The sequence below is a fragment of the Elephas maximus genome, chromosome 26, assembly GCF_024166365.1.
Source record: "Elephas maximus indicus isolate mEleMax1 chromosome 26, mEleMax1 primary haplotype, whole genome shotgun sequence".
In the NCBI taxonomy this organism is placed as follows: domain Eukaryota; kingdom Metazoa; phylum Chordata; class Mammalia; order Proboscidea; family Elephantidae; genus Elephas; species Elephas maximus.
Genome location: NC_064844.1, coordinates 13,100,780 through 13,120,591, shown reverse-complemented (window position 1 = coordinate 13,120,591; position 19,812 = coordinate 13,100,780). Strand labels below are relative to the sequence as shown.

At 41.5% G+C, this 19,812-nt stretch overlaps 1 protein-coding gene across 2 annotated transcripts in view; it reads right to left on the bottom strand.

The window, feature by feature from the left end:
• The window catches only part of FSHR (follicle stimulating hormone receptor), a 206,418-nt gene that overhangs the window by 81,245 nt on the left and 105,361 nt on the right, over window positions 1-19,812 (bottom strand). The gene's annotated exons all lie outside the window — the stretch shown is intronic.

Genomic DNA, 19,812 nt, shown 5'->3' with positions numbered 1-19,812 from the left:
GGCACTTGTGTTTTGGGCCAGGCAACAGAGCTAGCATTGTGGACACATACTTGTTCTTACTAGCTGTGTGAAGCCGGCAAAGTTACTTAGCTGCTTAGGCCTCAGTCTCCTCATATGTGAAATGGGGATAATGGTATTTACCTTACAAATTATTGGGATGATTATATATGAAATAATTACAGGTTAAGTACATAATGAAATGGTACATATTTTCATGACTGCTGCTGTTATTGTTCTAATTATTATTTTCCATTAGAGCCTACTCTAAGGAGCTCTGGTGGTGCAATGGTTAAGCTCTCAGCTGTTAACTGAAAGGTTGGTGGTTTGAACCCACCAGTGGCTCTGCGGGAGAAAGACCTGGCAACCTGGTTCCATAAAGACTGCAGCCTAGAACTGATAAAATCCCAGCAGTTCTACTCTGTCCTATAGGGTTGTTATGAGTTGAAATTGACTCAATGGCACCTAACAACAACAGAGTCTAGTCTAGTGAGTAGACTATAAACCCACTGGGGTCAAGGACTTTGTTATTTGTGGTCCACCACCATGCACCTAGCAGGCACTCCATAAATGTGAGCTGAAGGGACAGATGAATGCCTTCTGCAGGGCCTGAAGTCCTTTGCTTTATATCGTGTAAAGAAAACATCTACTTTACCCTCACACCTCAGTGTCAGAGTGGGGGAGAAACCCTATTCTTCTTTTCAGGCCTAATCCTTAGACTTTTCTTCAGAGAGCATTCCCTAATACCCCCAAATTAAGAAATTTTCCCTCTTCTGAGCTTATGTAGCACATTGCCTGTGCCTTTATGAGAGTATTTTATTACAGTGGGGCTAACAGTCAGTAACAGTCACACTAGCTGTACTTCCGTCTGCAGGCCCCAGGGGGCCAGAGCTGCGGCATGGTCTCACCCTCCGTATTTCCAGGCACCTTGCATCACACTGGTAGCTTCTCAATTTTTATTGTGTTGGAGGGAACAGGTATTAACAATGCTTTAGTGTTTGTTGGCCTCAAATCTCAACTTCCTTTGTAGGTGTTTTCTTCAGTCATATACAAGAGAGCACAGTTTCTGCCTTCAAAACCAAACCAAACCAAACCCATTGCCATCGAGTAGATTCTGACTCATAGTGACCGTAAACGACAGAGTAGAACTGCCCTATAGGTTTTCCAAGGAGCACCTGGTGGATTTGAACTGCCGACCATTTGGTTAGGAGCCATAGCACGTAACCGCTACACCATTAGGGTTGGAGCTTCTAATCTGAAATGCAAGGAAATTGCATCATCCTCTTCTTTTGGGTCTTCTTTTCCAAATGCACAGTGACCAAAGAGACTGACTTCAAGGCTTTCCAAAATCTACCTGGAACATAGTAAATGCTCAACAAGTGTTTGTTGGTAGACTAAATAAAAGAAGGAAGGAGAAGCTGTTATCTCAGCTTTCAGTGGAAAAGTGCTCACATACAGAAAGGTTAGGTGATTTCCTCAAGGTTGCACAGCAAGTTAAAGATAAGAGGAGGAGCAGAACCTGGGATGTCCAACTCCCAGGCTGATATAATCCCAGCATGCAATGCGGTGCCCCAGTGCTATGGATCTCATACCTAAATTTCAGCTATGAATAATCACCCTCTTCCAGCCTGTCCATGATACATTTCCTTTGTTTTATTTCTTTTCTAAAAATACAAGCACTGGGAGGAAAAGAAAAATGTTCCAAGCAAATGTGCTTTTGGTAGAAATTTCAAGACCAATTTATTACATCAAATCTCAATTTAGATTTCAGAATTCATTTGAATGCATTAGTTTTACAATTTGTATATCTAATTATGTTTCTCTCTGTCACCAACCACAAGCAATTTTTCCCCGTTTTAGGATCATTGTATCTTTAAATGTAAGACACAGGAATTACCATAGCAACTTGCTTTCCAATTAGATCACAATTGCTGACAATCAATATGATTAGTCAAGGTCAGTGACTGAGTAAACACCACAGGATTTAAAGAGCGTTGGGGAGGGGTGCAGGGACAATGAGGAAATGGGGAAACTGTTAAAACATTTCTCCCCAGAGTTGCGTGTGACTCCTTTATTACTGGCTGCTTGTTTTTTTTTTTTTTTTTTTTGTGTAACCTAAAGATATGTCTTATAGTAGCCAACAGTTTATAGCCTGCCAACAAGAACCCGGGAGTGGAGGCTGAGAGGTTAGTTTTTCTTTCTCCTAGTCCCCAAACACTTTATAAAATTAAAAACAGACAGAAAATCACCACTTTGAAAGTGAGAATAAATAGTAGCTAAAGGCGGGGGGAAGTTAATGAAGAGGCAAACACAGGGGAGCTGTTTTCAGCTCAGACAAGGATTAAGGATATTTGAGAGGAAGTGGGATGGTCAGTACCACTCTTGCCAGAAGGGGGCGCCCAGTGAGCAGGGAGCAAGGCATTATGGGAATGAGGCCTGGCTAGCCTCATACTCTGCCTGGCACGGGTCCCTTTCAGTGTTTTCTTACTGATCCCTCTCTGCCTCCTAGTCTCTGCTCTGAGGAAGGAAAATTCATCCACGCCAAAGTGTCTGTGTCTGACAATTGACTGAAGTTTGATTCTCCTGGGTTGGAGGTCTGGGAAGTGTACATTTTAATAGAGAGCAAAACTTTAGTGAAAGAGTCTCCATGAATTTTAGGGGCAAAGGGGCGAAGGACCAGACACCTCCTTTATTTTTGGAGCCCTTCAGCCTCTCTTTTTGTTGTTAGCCGCTGTCTAGTCCAGCCCCAAGTCATGGTGACCCAAACCACAATAGGATCAGACCATTGTGATCCATAGGGTTTTCACTGGCTGAGTTTTGGAACTAGATCTCCAGGCCTTTCTTCCTAATCTGTCTTAGTAGGTCACATCTGTGACCTACTCTGATTGCATGGTAGGTCAGGTTGGTTTACATGAGCCTCAGGCCCTCAGACATTCAAGGAAAAGATGACACGAGATTGTGATGAACAGATTCCTCTCAGATATAATGCAAAGCTGTGGAATGTAAGCGCAAAGCCCAGCTCTCTGGAGTGCTCAGATGTTTTATATCTAGTTGGAGAATTTAGACTGACTGACGTTGCCTCCCCACCATTCTCTGCCTGAGAACTGAGTGAGAGGAAGCCAGTTCTAAGAGGCAGCAATGGATGAGAGCTGCGCTCCTGAAAGCTGGGGAGAAAAGACCTTGCATGAACAGGGTATTGTCTAGCCTCTAAGGAACCCTGGTGGCCCAGTGGTTAAGTGCTCGGCTGCTAATCAAAAAGTTGTCTGTTTGAACCTACCAGCTGCTCTGCAGGAGAAAGATGTGACAATCTGCTTCTGTAAAGATTATAGCCTCGAAAACCCTATGGGGCAGTTGTACTCTGTCCTATTGGGTTGCTATGAATGGGAATCGACGCGATGGCAGTGGGATTTTTGTTATTTGGCCTAACCTCTAACGAAGCCTCTAGCTTCATTCTGTCGTATGTAGGGTCACAATGAGTTGGAACCTACTCAACAGCACCTGTTAACGACAACAACAACAGCCTCTTACAAGACATTGAGTAATTAAGGACCTTCTAGGTTGGTGGTAACCTCCTCAAATCTCTATCAGAGAGTGTCTGGGTTCTCCGGGACACCTTCAGAGCAAAGCAGTGTGCTCAGGACTCACCACATGGCAATTAGCTTTAGTTTTTCCACTTATCAGTGGTGTGACCCAGGACAAGGCTCTTGAATTCTACAGATCTCATATAAAGTGGGTAAAGAGCTCCCTTGTCTACTTCATATGATCAAAATAAAGATGGAACGAAGTCTGTTAAAACATTTGGTAAACAGTGAAGCCTTAGACACATGTTTGGTGTGATTGGAATGGTTATTACCACTCCTGTTATTACAGTTATTTTTCTCTGGTGATATCTCCATTCCGCACTTCTTTTTTTTCCATGATGCTTTTCCTCCAGACACCCATTTCTGAGATGGAACTCAACTGTTGTGATCAACTCAGTCCCAGGGCTATGACTGCAGACCCAGCAGCTCTCTGCCCCAAGTGGTAGACAGAGGATGCCGGTTAATACATAAAAGGGTGTTAGTAGGTAGAATTTGGGCATTAGGGATGAACCAGAGAAGGTACTTTATTTAAAAATTCTGTTTTGTGTGGAGGATCCCTTGTAGGCCCCTCACATAATGCCACAGATAGGGCTGCTTTCTCTGCTTACACAGGGGACTACCCACTGTCACATTTGAGTTGTCTCAATGTCTTTAAGCATCAATGCTGGCCTTCATGGGCTTTGTACTTTATACAAAGCATTGGTCTTCTGGAACACAGAATGGCTTTATTAAACTGTATTTTTTAATGCTGCTGGAAAGAAAAATTGCTGAGAATTATAGACGAAAGGAGGGGAACAGAAATGCTAACAATTATCCTTAAGGATGTCTTTGTATGCAACTTGCTCCTGTTGGCATGGTTTTCTCGAGTGCTTTATCTGATTGCATACTGCCTTTCATTTTCAAAGGGTCTTTGCCAGTGACAAAGGGATCAAGGACAAAGAGCATTTTATACATGTTAACATTATGCTTATTCAAGAGGCAAAGCTGTGGAGTGTAACTCCTAGGCAGTGCCCATCAGTAAGCATTTCGGATCTCAGAGGCCTTCATGGCAATGCCTATCTTGGCTGTAACCTTGACCTCAGTGGCATCTAAAGCTCTAGACCCACCCTGTTTCTTAGTCCCCTATCAAAGCTTATCTGCCTATGAGATCACCATATTACAGAACCACAGAATAACTTCTAATGCAAGGAGGCACCTAAGTGACCATTTATTTCAACTCTCTCAGGAATCTAAGGCTACAAGAGGGTAACTGGTCTTGAGCTGTTCACAGGTACTGGTGGTTTACATGCCACGACTTTCCAGGTACAATTTTGAGTTTATAAAGGACCACAATCCTGAACCCATGAGTAAGTTGAGAATTTCAAGCAGTAGGGAGGAGAGAACTTTGAGCATATAAGGTTTTAGGTATTTCTTGGACCATAATAGAACTTGATATCTTCTGCTTAAGGTGAACATCACCAGAAAGTTCAAGTATGTATATTTTGTTGGAAAAATTGAATATTACCTCTCTCTGTCTCCCTCTCCCTCTGTCTTTATCTCCCATCGATAATCAATATGTAAACAGGTAAATACAGAATATACAACAAATTCTAACAAAAAGAAATGAATTCTTAAAAAAAACCCTCCATGTATATATATGGGTGGGGGGAGGGGAGGGGAGAGAGCCATATATACATACGGAGCCCTGGTGGTAAAATGGTTAAGAGCTTGTCTGTTAACCAAAATGTCAACAGTTTGAATCCACCAGTGGCTCCTTGGGAATTCTGTGGGGCAGTTCTACTCTGTCATATGGGGTTTCTATGAGTCGGAATCGATTCGATGGTAACAGGTCTGGTTTGGTTTACATATATACATACATACATATATATATGTTATATACATATATACACATATGTATGTATGCATATAGCATATACTTAAGATTCAAAGGAGTACATTATTTCACACTTTAACATTTCTGAAATTGAGTATCATACAATATAAAAAAAAGCAGGTGTTTTTTACTCCATCTCTAAACCTTGTTATTAAATTGATGGTGTGCTTTTTAATCAGTGGCATCTGAGAACGGAAGAATATGGTATCTGTCTACCTATCTATCTATCTATCTACCTACCTATCTATCTACTTCCCTATAATCTACCTGCCTACCTGCCTACCTACCTACCTACTATTCGTACACCTTCTTAAACATATATACTACATGTGAATTTGTAAATGTGTATACATAGTTTTTGCTAACATATCTTGATCAGTACTATGCAAAGTGTGGTCTTTGGACTGCCAGCATCAGCATCACTTGTTAGAAATTCTTGCTATCCTATCTCCCAAACTTAGTGAATGAAAATCTCTTGGTGTGTAAGCCATGACTCATTGTTTTAACACACCCTCCTGGTGACTCTTACACTTTTTCAATTTTAAGAAGTACTGATCTAAATGTAAAGAAAATTTTACTACCAGCCAAGGGTGGGCAATATCCTTGAGTTTGGTCCAGCAGGGAATTGTCACTGAGAAGAGTCTTCATATCAGAGAGGCAGTATAGCTAATGGCTAAGAGTGTAGGGTTGTAGCTAAACTGCTCTACCACACACAAGTTGTGTAAACTGAGGCAAGTAACTTAATCTATGTGTACCTCCATCTCATTATCTGTTGAACAGGTTTAATAATATTACTTCCCACCTAGGGTTGTTGTGATTATAAATGTGTAGCACTTAGATGAGTGGCTAGGATGTACTAAGCATTAAAAAAGCTCATCTATTATTGTTATCAAAGAACAACCTCAGTTTATAATAGCTAGTGGTAAGGGAGAAAGCTGATTGACTCCTTAGTCTACCTTGCAACAACACTACCTTGTTGCGGGAGGGTTGAGCTTTTTTTTGTTTAATAGATAACACCTAGTCCAGAGCCTGGCACACTATAAGGGTTTGATGAGTGAGCTTTTACTTCTTTTCTCTATCTGACTAGTATAAGCAAGAGGATTTGATAGGGGAAGATACATCTGAGAGTGGGTATGATGAGCATAAAGAAAAAGCCAACCTAGAATGCAGAAATAAGTATGTATATGTTTTTTAACTTTTTGTTTAGAAATAATTTCAAACTTAGAGAAGTATTGCTCCAGACGCAGAGAAATAGTGGATAAAATATGTTAAAAAAAAAAAAACCACTTAGCCAATTTAGAAACCATAAAAGTCATTTCACCCTCAACCTCGTAGGTATGCTGAGTAGACATTGAAGCAAAAAAAAAAAAAAAAAAAAAAGGAAAAATTTTAATTGATTTAATGGCTGGGTATTGGAGCTTCAAAACCTGCTTTGGGAGATAAGTCCAGGTTGCAGGTGCATTTACCTGAGAGGAGTTAGATCCCAACTACCTGCGTTAATTCAGGACTTAGGAAAGGCTGCACCACCTGTGAAATGGCGGGTGGGGGTACTCTAAAAGTCTACTGACTGACCAGGGGAAATACCTTAATTTTCTAGTGCTGCTATAACCAAATACCACAAGTGGATGGATTTAACAAAGAGAAATTTATTCTCTCACAGTCAAGAGGCTAGAAGCCTGAATTCAGGGTGCCAGCTCCAGGGGAGGCTTTCTGTTTTTGTTGGCTCTGGGGGAAGGTCCTTGTCATCAATCTTCTCCTGGTTGAGTAGCTTCTCAGCACAGGGACCCTGGGTCCAAGGGAAGCACTATTCTCCTGGCTCTTGTTTCTTGGTGGTATAAGGTCCCTCCGTCTCTCTGCTCACTTCTCTCTTTTATGTCTCAAAAGATATTGGCTGAAAACACAACCTAATCTTGTAGATTGAGTCCTGCCTCAGTAACACAGCTGCCTTTAATCCTGCCTCATTAACATAATAGAGTAGAATTTACAATAGATAAGAAAATCACATCAGATCACAAAATGGTGGACAATCACACAATACTGGGAACCATGGACTAGCCAAGTTGACACATTTTTTGGGGGGGACACAATTCAGTCCATAACAGGGCCCTAGGCGAAAGTATTTATAGCACTAGCTGAGTGACTAGTTATGTTGACTGAGAATTCTTGCCATTCCCTGGGTTCTGTGATTTCAAGACAAGGTATTAATAGAAATATCATCCCCGTTCTAGGAGAAATGAAAGTGACTGGCAGCAACAAATAAGAACCTGTCTGTTAGGATGTTTCCTCAACCTAGGACGTATGAGAAGACAACCGATCACACCCTATCCCTCTTAAGATGGGCTTAGCATAATTGTGAAAGAGGCATACAAGGAAATACAGCACTAGAGAGAGCATTTATACCTCAATAATGAGATTAAAACAAAACTGCACGAAACTTTGAAATGAGTATATTTTCAAAAATGTTCAAAGAGGCAAAGACAAAGGAATTATAAAATAAAAACACAAAAGTATGAAAAAGGACAGATTTGAAAAAGAATTAATAAGAAATTCTGATATAAGAAAATGCATTCAAAGAAATTGAATTGAATAATAGATTCTATATAGCCAACACAAAATGAATGAGTTGGAAAGTAGATACAGCAATCACTCGTATTAAAGCTCAAAGGTAAAAAGGTGGAAAACATGATAGACAAATGAAAAGACAAAAAGGATAGAATAAGATGTTCCAATCTAGGTCTAAAAGGAGATCCAGAAGGAAAGCAGAACGAAGAAGAGAATAGAGATAATAATAAAAATTTTCCCACTAACAAGGCAAGAAAACGCACGTATGAGGAAACCCCTAAGTCAGAGGTAGGAAAAATAAAAAACAAATTCACAAGTGGTAATATAACTATAAACAAACAAACAAAAAAAGAAACTGTAGACAAAGGAAAGAAAAATTCTTAAAGCCTATCTGAGAGAAAAGACAGATTACCAAAAATTAGACTGACAGACGATTTCACATAAGCAGCGATAGATGCCAAAGGCTAATAGATTTATCTGAAGAGTGGAAATTACGGTCAATTAGGTTTCTAAATTCACCTGAAAAATTATTAATAGTTCAGGAGGGGACAGGAAGATATTTTCAGATGCACAAAGACTGAAGAGAGCTTACTGCTTATAAATCTTAACTGAAAGGACAATTAAATCATTTTATTTTCTTCAACAAGAAGAAAATTGAACCTAGAAGAAACAAGTAGAGTTTAAAAAGGAATGGTAAGCAAAATCCTTGGCAAAAATGATAGCAATTCTGAAGAATCCTGCAATTAAAAATAATGCTAATTTGGCGAAATTTAAAAATAAGATAGAACTGAAGTGCTGAAAAAAGTGATACAGAAAATTGAAAGGGGGAGATCAGAGTTAAAGCTGTCTGAGTTTCCTATGTTGTTCACATAGAACAAAGTGATGCTGTTTGATTTGGGGTTTGGTAAGTATGCTTTTAAAAATGATAAGAAAACTATAAAATAATAGAAATAGAACTTGTAACTTTCAAAGCAGTAGAGAGGATTAAAGGGGGGCATAGTGACCCTACAGGACAGAGCCAAACTGCCCCCTAGGATTTCCAAGGAGTGGCTGATGGATTCAAACTGTTGACTTTTTGGTTAGCAGATGAGCTCTTAACCACTAAGCCACCAGGTCTCCAGAAAGATATTGTAATGGTGATATTTTAATCATTAACAGGAAACATTTTATTATTGTATGTGTATATGTGTGCTTGTATATGTATGTGTTAGATGCTGAATGTCTGCAGACGGACCTCTGCAGTGTGATGGATTAATTTTGAATGGTCTCCCTAGCCATAGTCTTGTAACTCCCACCCAAGTGATTGGGCGAGACTGCGCAGATATGGTAATTGTGGCCCACCAAAGGGGTTGGTCCGTTTCATCATTCCTCTGGGCTTGAGGTGAGCCGTCCCAGAGCTGGAGAGAGAGAGAAGATACAACCACCACCAAGGAAGGAGAAACCAGCAAGGGAGACACAAAGGAGAGACCCACAGGAGACAGCACATTGGGCTTCCCAGTCCATGGATCAAGAAAGCTGAGTGCCTTTGGGCAGAGACCGAGGGCCAGGGAGAGGTGTGCCGGCAAGCACAGCTGGGAAGAGGCTGTCCTGATGGAAGTACTGTATCACTGAGTATTCCTGAGGCTGAATTGTAACCTAGTACTTCCCTAATAAACCCCATAATCGTGAGTATGGTCTGTGAGTTCTGTGCGGCCACTGCAATGAATTATCAAAACCAGCAGAGAAGTAGAGTGCCACGGGAGGAACAGTTAGTGTCAGAATTGGTAAAGATGGCAGAGAGAGGAGGTATGTCTGACTGCCAGCTCATGGGAGTCAGCCTTGCGCTGTTGCTCTTGGTTCTCCTTCCCACTTGTGGGGTTGGAGGAGGTCAGACACTGCCTCCAAGCTGTTTTTACAATCACAAATCAACTTTATTGCTTCTAGGCCCTGTACAGATCTTAACTATAAATCTACAGCAAAATTTTAACACATTCATAGACCCAGAATGGCAATTTTTCCAGGTAGCAAGTACACTTTCTTTATCTCTGGGAAACCAGGCTGCAAGTGCCACTAGGGACCCTTTTATGTTCTTGTTTTCTGGTCAGTTTCAAAGGGAGCCAAGGTCTTCTTTTTTCTTGCCAGGCTTATATTCTGGAGATTTGATACCTTTGCGCTGATTTTCCTTTAATGATATTCAGCATTCATTGAATATAAAAATGACATCTCACAGAGCCTCTTTCAGAGAGACCTCTCCCTGAAATCCTTTCCAGACTCAGCCTTCAGGGAACAAGGCATAAAGTGACATAAAAAGGAAAACAATGCTCACTTTCTCATCGTTTCTTCCAAAATGATTAACAAAAATTTACTTCTTTATAAGAGCGCCCCCTCAGTTTTTTGTTTAGCTGTTTCTTTTTTTTTCGCATACTAGAGGAGCATGTGTTTTTCATAGGCTCCCATTTTTCCCCAATCTGTTTTCTGATCGCTTTCACTTATTACACTCCTGTGGGAGTTCTGGCTTTCTTGAACTAGAAAATGGAATTGGGATTGGCTTCTTCCCCATGTCTTTTACTACGTGAATGGCCACGAGTTCCCTCTAAAATCATTTTGCCAGCACATGGTTGCATTAAAAGAGCGTGCATAGCATAATCCCATTTTTGCTTTTTAACGAGGTGTTTGTACAAGCAGAGAAAAACATCGTGGAAGGCTGTTCATCGAAACGCTGATGTCTCCTTGTGAAACTCTCACTCTTTCTAACTTTCTGCCTTGTTTGATTGAGTTTTTCTACAGTAAACGTGTATTAATTTCAAAATCAGAAAAAAAAAAGAAAATCTTGTCTTAAATGTGAAAGACAAAACCAAAAACAATTCCTTCAGGGAGAGCATTCCCGGCTCCACAGCAGGTAGAGTCTACTGTTGTCAAAGGAAGATGTACAGTAAATAAGTACTCGGTGTTTTGTGAAAAAATATTCACGATGTTTGGGGAGCTATTTGAAGAACAAAGTTGCTGCCTACTTTGTTTTTCCTATTCAATTGCAGTTAGGTTTATTTTAGGAAAAGGTGCAGTTAAGTGCTGCAGAGGTGGCCATGGAGATGGTACGGTATGGTAGAACCATGGGGTTTGCGTATCTTGTGGACCCTGTACCTCAGATCAGAGGAGTAAGCCTTCTTAGTACCAGGACCATTTGCCATCAAGGCAACTCTGACTCATGGAGACTGCATGTGTGTCAGGGTAGAACTCTGCTCCGTAGGGTTTTCCATTGCTAATTATTCAGAAGTAGATGACTAGGTCTTTCTTCTGAGGTGCCTCTGGGTGGGCTCAAACCTCCAAACTTTCAGTTAGCAGCTAAGCATGTTAACCATCTGCACCACCCAGAGGCTTCGAGCATTCTTAGAAGAGACATTTTTGATCACCTTTACACTTCTCTAATTTTTGTCTTCCATCTCCCCCAAGACTTATGATCTTACTAGACGTGAGTTACTTGATTTTTTTTTTTTTTTAAAGAAGGCTTATTGCTTATTGGCTGTCTCTTGCTCCAAGAATATAAACTCCTTGAGGACAAGGATCTCTGTTTTGGTCATTCTTTTCTCTCCAGTGTTTATCACAGTGCCTGGCATACAGTAGGTGCTCAGTATATTTGTTGACAGAAGGAATGATAGCTAAATGGTTATGTATAAATGGAGAGAGGCATGGTAGCCCTATGGGCAGGGGAGCAGCAGGAATAGAGGCAAGAAGGTAAAAGAAGGAATAGCATGCATGCAGGGCCATAAGGGGTCTGACCTGGCTGGCAGAGACGGTCCGAGGAGGAAAGTAGTAGCAAGCAATGTTGGATGGTTCAGCTGGGAAGAGATATAAAGGGTCTGGAAAATCAAAGAGGGGAGAATCAAAGTAAGATGTGAACACAGGTGATATGCTGAGAGCAGTAAACCATCCCTAAGATGGCATTAAGTCAGGCCTCCAGCATTGATGCAGAGGACACAGTGGCCACTGGTAGAAAATGTGGAAGAGGCATGGGCCAGGTGGTCTCTCTCATTGTCTATCTGTGTTAATATTACCTGCATCAAAATTCAGGGTCTAAAGGCTTTGCATTTGGAATCATTTTCAATTCAAACCACCCGACAATGCAAAGACAGCTAGGCTGTTGCAGGAACAGAACACTGAAGGAGCTACAGACCTTTTATTGTAGGCTTCTCTGAAACTCTAATTAAATGAAATGGATCTGTGCCTCATGCTTAGCTCTGATTTTTCTCATTCAGTGCATTTGAGAGGCACACCGTGCATATGTATTTGAGTAGTTTGGTGGTGCTCATTTGTGATGAGTGTGGATAGAAATGAAATTCACTCAGTATAAAATGTTTACATGCTAGAGCGATCACGCCTACGGTGTTTCTGAAAAGAGACAGTATGCTTTTTGCTTAGTCCGGCTTTTGAGGGTGACATGTCAGGGTGCTCTTCCTGCCATGCAGAAATTCCGAATTATACTGGAAAATTGAAATTGTAATTAGGATGGGCAGAGCCAAGACCATGTCTCCTTTCCAGAAACACACGTCTCTGTTATGAGCACCAAGCTGCATGAAGGCTTATTTCAGTTTGTATGTTACGTTTGATTGATGGCCTTGGAAGATTTTATTTTCTTTTAATATTTCTAGACTATTCTGAGGAAGACCCAAGACAGGGATCACTGGGAAGCATTGCAATGGAATATTCTAGAATTGAAAGGGAGTCTGAGGAGCTCTAGTCTGGTGATACTTTGTTTCCTTGAGATTATCCCCTTGACATGCTTGCCTGAGGAGAAGGCATTAGGCTGTCCACATCAGAAAGACTGAAGAATAAATGGTTCAAGGAGAGTAGTTTACAGTACTTCACCTCTCCCTCTCCCCCACCATATTCCTAGCCATTCATTTGGGGAAGTTTTTCAAGGGGCACAGGAAGGCAAGCACACAGTCTTTCATACCGTATTTCATACTGTAGATTCTAGGACTGGTCCTTTTGAAAACTTACCTTCCCAAATTTTGCCCCTTGGCATGGCTCTGGAATATTTAATGTGTGGCTTAAAGGTGGCCAGCCACCCCTATCTTGGAGAATTATTTGGAGGAGAACCAGACAAGACTAGAAGTAGATGGCCAATGAGAAGATTTTGGATACTGAACAAAGGAGGATGGAACAAGAGCAGAGAAACACGGCTGCCCCTAAAATCATCAGAGCTGTGTGGTAGTTCTGACAAGGGGGGAGAGCCAATCTGACAAAGGTGAGAGCCACAATTCATCAATGCCTTTGATAAAGAACTAAAAAAATTCATTGTTGTGAGCATTTTCTCCTCTGTACAAGATGGTCACAGAACCTCTACATGTGTTTGCATCATTAAATCTTTTGAAGTCTTTCTAATGACATAGCCTTGCTTTTAATCATACGTTAGTGAACGTTGAAGCAGCAATTTCTTTTCTTCATGGCTCCAAAGGTGGAATTTTAAGCTCTACAGAGACAAATGTATCTGAAAGGTTGGTGATCCTTAGACTCCAGGGGCAGGGGCAGGTTAGGGCCAAAGAGACAGAAATGATGAGGAAGGCCTGAGAAGGTGGCATATTTAGTTCTGCCAAATCCTGCAATTTGCATTGTTTAAAATAGAGAGCTGAAAGCGCCAGAGAACGGCTGTTATGTTGTATCACCCATGAACTCACTGACCAGCTACAACCTGCTTTTTATGCCTGAGATTGATGGCAGTTTATGAAAACAAGCAAGACAGAGCTGCTCCTAGAGCATTTAAAACAGCATCCCAATGCTCTCCCAGATTTCTGTAACAGCTGAGGAAATCAGGCTTGAGAACAGGGAGCATTCCCTTGACTTTCTCCAGAGGAGACCAGGAAAAATTCTTGTTCTCGGGGCAGGAACAGGATTTCCCTTTCTGACTTTATTCTTGCCCAAGCTTAGGTCAGGATTGTTTGTTCTGTCATCAGGAAGAAGAATTTCTTGGAGCAAAGGGCACTAGTGGCACCAAACTACCACAGGTGTGGTTTGACACTTCTCCTGTGCTTGCTTCTGGCTGGTGTGGGCTGGGGCAGGGGTAGAATAGTGGGGCATGTTTCTTATTTACTCAATGAATGCAATCTATGAAAACAAATACATTGGACAATTAAGGCCCTGGAGTGAATTTAACTTGTGCCCTGATCTGACTATATAATTGGGCTGAGCTAAATGGACATATGCAAATCTTCTATTTCTTTTGGTTCTGCATAAACCAAGCCTAAGAAGCATCTACTCCATGAAGAGCAAATCCTTAACTCCAGCTCTTCTAAATCAATGTCACTGGGCAGTTCTATATATAATTTGAGCCTGCCTAGCCTTTGTGGAGCACTATACTATCAGGACATTGATGGACAAGTTCCCAGCCTCTTGTCTGTGGAATCATAAAAGGAATCAAGAGCCCATTGAATTCAGATACAATTGTGCTAGTGCATGGAGTTGCTTTCCTTCTATTTCTATTGGAACTTACAGAGCTCAGTGGGAGCCCATGGTGGATAATGTGATCCAAGGACAAGGCTAAGGATGGCAGGAGCCTGTCGACCTATTCAGGGGGACCTCAGACCCTGAGGGGCAAAACCGGTGAAATATATATATATATATATATGTTGTTGTTTGCTGTCGAGTCAATTCCAACTCATAACGACCCTATGGGACAGAGCAGAACAGCCCCATAGGGTTTCCAAGGAGTGACTGTTGGATTCAAACTGTCGACTTTTAGATAGCAGCTGAGCTCTTAACCACTGGGCCACCAGGGCTATAAAAAGGAAATGGCTCATGCAGTTGTGGAGGCTGGCAGGTCTGGTAATCCACAGGTCAGGCCTCAAGGTGGAGGTTTTTCCTGACTCATGTGGTTCCAGGGAATGATGATCCCCAAATCTGCAGGTTAGGCTGCAGGCTGCTGGCTCACATTCCAAGAACTGAAGGCCGGGTGATGACGAGTCAGATGCAGGATACAGAGCGAGAGTGAGCCTTGCTAGAACATCTGTTTATATACTGGAGGCTGGCCACACCCGCAAGGAAACTCCCTTTTCAGCTGGTTGGTTGCTCATAGCAGATCTCATCATGGAGGTGATTACATTATATGAGATCTCATCATAGAAGTGATTACATTATATTACATTACGGAAAAGCAATCAGACCAACATCTGCTAAACCACTGAGAATCATAGCCTAGCCAAGTCAACACGTAATATTAACCATCACAAACCCCCAGCATGACTTTGATGTGTGGTCTCCACAAAACCTTCCCTGGTTTCTCTGTCTCGTTGAGCTAAGTCCCTCCTCTTTGAACTGCTTCAGCACCTACGGTCTGGACAGCAGCACTCAGAGGTTGCTTAAGTTCTGGCTTGTGTCCTGTGTTCCATGTATTCCTTTTACTTCCATAACTGCAATATAAAATCTTTCAGGGTTAGAACCACACCGTACCTTTTCTTTTTGCTCCTAAAATGGAAGACTGACTGAGATATGAATGAATAGATAGATTGATAAAAAGAAGCTTACCCAATGCCATCGAGTCAGTTCTGACTCGTAGCAACTATGTAGGAGAGTAGAACTGCCCCATAGGTTTTTTAAAGCTGTAAATCTTTATGAAAGCAGACTGACACATCTTTCATCCGTGAAGTGGTTGGTGGGTTCAAACTATCGACTTCTTGGTAAGCAACTGAGTGCTTAACCACTGTGTTACCAGGGCTCCTAAAAGGAGCTTAGGAACTACTACTAAGGATGAATACAAGAGTTTCAGTGATGTGATGTTATTTCTGATTTTACAATCATAAACAGGTGGGGAGACTCACATTTCTGGTTGTGAGGAGCACCTATTCTGTTTATTACTGCTCCCTCCAAGAACCTTCTCACCCTCCCACCTTTCCTCATTCCTCCAATACACCATGCTTAAAATTGGAGGCATAACCTTGTTCAAGAATGTACAAAACAGGAACAAGGTAATGAACCCTTGTTGCTGCTATAAACTTGATGAATGGTTGTGGAGGAAGGACATTAAATGGCAATCTCAGACCAGTGATTAGCTCTGCGGCATTCCTCCCTTGGGATTCATGCAGACCAGCGTAGCTTTCTTTCTGCTCTAGGCTTCCGGTGGGCTCCATCAGGAGTGCCGGGAAGGCTTCTGGCTTTGGCTGGAGGGGGAAGGAGCAAAGAAGATCCCTTCACTTCTTTCCAGTATCTCCACTGCCTTCCTCTATCTCCTCTTTCCTAACCCACCTCACTCACCACTTTAACTGTGCTTGATCTGGTAGAAACTTTATGTGCTACCATGACCTGAACTTCTCCTCTGACTTTTGCTCCAATCAGCTTGCCAAGAAAATGTCTATATCCAACTCCTGTTTCTTTCTGAGGTCTAGATTTTCCAACACGAGGGAGAGCTTGGGCTCAGTTTGCCCCTATGAACCATACAATGGGTATGCTCCTGAAACAGGTGTATGTGAGTTGTATTTTTTAGAGTCCAGCTGTGTGTCCAGAGCAGCAACAGAGAAGCTACAACTAGTCACTTTCAGAAGTGACTAGTTATAATAAAAACCGAGGACCATTTTAACACTGAACGTGATCTGACAATAATAAAGAGAATTTAAAAACTTTTTTTCTGTAATCTGTCATTCAGAAAATAGCAATAAAGCACATGTTTAAGCATTTTCCCTGTTTTTGTTTAATTGTTCGTATGTATTTTCTCAACAAGTACAGAAGAGCAGGGGCTGTATTCAATTTCTCTTGGCTTTTCTACTGCACAGCTCCTAAAACAGAACTAGAGATTTGTAGACCTTGTTTCTCAGTGTGGACCTTGGACCAGCAGTGTTGGCCTCATGTGGGTGCAGGTTGTTGTTGTTGGGTGCCTTCCAGTCAATTTTTGACTCATAGTGACCCCATGTGACATAGTAGAGTTGCAACACAGGGTCTCCTATGCTGTAATCTTTGTGGGAGCCGATTGCCAGGTCTTTCTCCCCTGGAGCAACTGGGTGGGTTCAAACCACCAACCTTTAGATTAGCAGCCAAGCACTTAGGCTTTGTGCCACTAGCACTGAAGCATCTCAGACCTACTCAATCAGACTCTCTAGAATATAAAGATCCCCAGGTGGTTTGAAAGCACGTTAAAATTTGAGATGCCCTAATATAGGAGACACTGAGCAGAAACTTATGAAATGCTCATTGAATTTAACTAAAGAAAAAACCCTCTCTTGCAGACTCTATACCCTGCCTAAGAGATCCTGGTTGAATCTACGTGTTAGCAGACTGAAGCAACATGTTGCCACATGCTGAATCTACATGCTACTCCAAAGGACGGCAGGGAGGGGTACAAAAAAAAAAAAGTAAGTTGACTTAGAAAGGACATTTCCTTTAAACTGAAGTATGCTGGGGTGGCTTGGGTCAATTTTTAGTAATGAATACACATGATTAGAGCATTTCCCCTTTGGCATGGAAAAGAACAGCTTTGTCCTTGAATTTTCACTGCTTGAATCAAATACCAACTAATTTCTTCAAACCAGAAACCGTTGAGTTGATTCCAACTCACAGCAACCCTGTAGGACAGAGTAGAATTGCCCCATAGGGTTTCAAAGGAGCAACTGGTGGATTCGAACAGCTAATCTTCTGGTTAAGCAGCCAAACTCTTAACCACTGCACTTTCGTGGGTACCCTTTTTTCCTACTTCCAGGTGCTCAAGACTGAGCGGAAACATCTGTATGTGAAGGTTATATACTTGACAGAAATATAAGGGTTACATTTTCTTCTGACCTGGACATTCTGCTATTATCTTGTGCTGACATGACTGGAAGGCTGTCAAGATCTAATTTTTCTTTAATAAATGAGAAGGAGCATGGCAGAAAATGAAGCATTATATGGAGAAAGTGCATGGCATGTGACGTCAGGAGAAATTCATCTCCATGACATCTGTGGGTCTCATTTCTCATCTGTGAGATGGGTACACATACTTGCCACAGCTAACATTCAAGCATTGGTGCTGGAGATTACATGAGCTAATAGGCATATAGGGCATTTTGAAATGGGAAAACAGGGAGCAAACATACAAATATAAAACTGCTATTGCTACTACTACAAAGAAAATGAACTAGAGCTCTGTGAATTTCTGGTCACGTATATCCTACTTTTCTCCATTAGAAGGCAAGGCTATCATCCTCCTGTAGCTTTTATAATCTTGGCTACCTTGCTGCATTGATACTATACTATAGTAGATTACTACCTGAGCTTTGGAGTCAGAATTCCTGGGTTTAAATTCTAGCTCCACCACTTTTTAGCTCTGTGACCTTGGGCAAGTCACTTAACTCTTTTGGCTTTAATCTCCTATTGTAAAATGAGGATATAATAAGACTGGTACGATAATTAAGTAAGATTATGCATGTAAAGTGGTTAATCTCTGTGTCTGGTGAAATAATCACTCAACAAATGGCAGCTGTGATCGTGGTTGTCTTAACCAATACAGGAAACCCTTGAGAGCAGGGACTGTGTGTCTTCATTTTTAGTGCCTGTAACATCTAGCAGTGGCTGGCACATAAGCTTCATCAAATCATTCCCTGATGCAATTAACACATATTTTGTGTTTCAAGAATAATTTGTTGAATTGTTGATTGATAGATGGATTCTAGTTCTCTGAGTTTGCTTGGTTCCTCTTCGAGTTGGTCACAAATGCACAGAACAAACACAATAGCACTTGCACTGGTCAGAAGGAGGTGTCCCAGGTTTGGTGAAAGCTTATTAGCTCTCCAGGGTGCTTCCTCACAGGTGTACAAGGAGTGATGGAAGTCGCAGTCATTTATTCTGTGAACCCTGATTATACTCCTGCTAAATCACTTGATAGATTATCTGGTGTCATGCATCAGCCTGCACTTGTCTTCAGTATGTGACTGAAGTCTATAAATCTCCTCCCTTTACAGAGACCCAACAGTGATCACTGATTTGGCCTCATTTCTTTGAAGTTCAAGTGGAACTTACTGCCTGTCCAGAGCTTTGTTTTTGTTGTTATGGACTTGATACAACAATAGGCCATCCTGCTATCTATCCCCAAAGAGAAATGTCTGTTAACTAAATGAAAAGTCAAATCCTAACTGACTTACTTGATTGGACTGAGACGTTTATATGCACAGGTGAAGAGAAGTAGGGAAGGAAATTTAAAGATAGAGCATACTTTAAACAAATACATGAAGACCGCCACCTCAATTCTTACCATACAGTAAGAAAACAAGCAAAAACACCAGCTGAGTGGTACATCTGGTCAGTCAGGCAGTGAAGGAGCCTATCCTCAATAGAGGGCGAAGGTAACCACACTTAATGTCAGTGGGATTACAGAAAGGTCACCTTTCCACACATTTAAGTTCATGTGCAAATGGAGTTTGCAGTTCAAACAAGTAAGTCTGTAGATGTAACTTTTTCACAGGTTAAAGTAAATCTTAAGTACTGGGCACTAACCCCCCACCATTAGCAATTTAATCCTTTGAATGCGGCATTACACACTTGTCGGTTTAAAAATGAAAATTGTCTTGTAGGATCCATGCTGGGAAAGAAGAACCAAGAACAAGACAATAAATAAGTATGGAGAGCCTGAAAGGTTGGAAAGGAACCAAGAGGTAGAATCTATGAGTCGGAATCAACTCGACGGCACTGGGTTTGGTTGGCTTTTTTATGACAAATTTACAGTCTTTGTCCGCCATTTTCCTTGCAGTGGCCCAGCCCTGTGCCAGGTGCTTTGGAGGAATAAGAGCAGAAGGAAAGGCAGAGCCAGTGGTCACTGTGTGGTAGGGCTGCGACACCGTGAATGCGGAGCAGAGCAAACACGCTCTC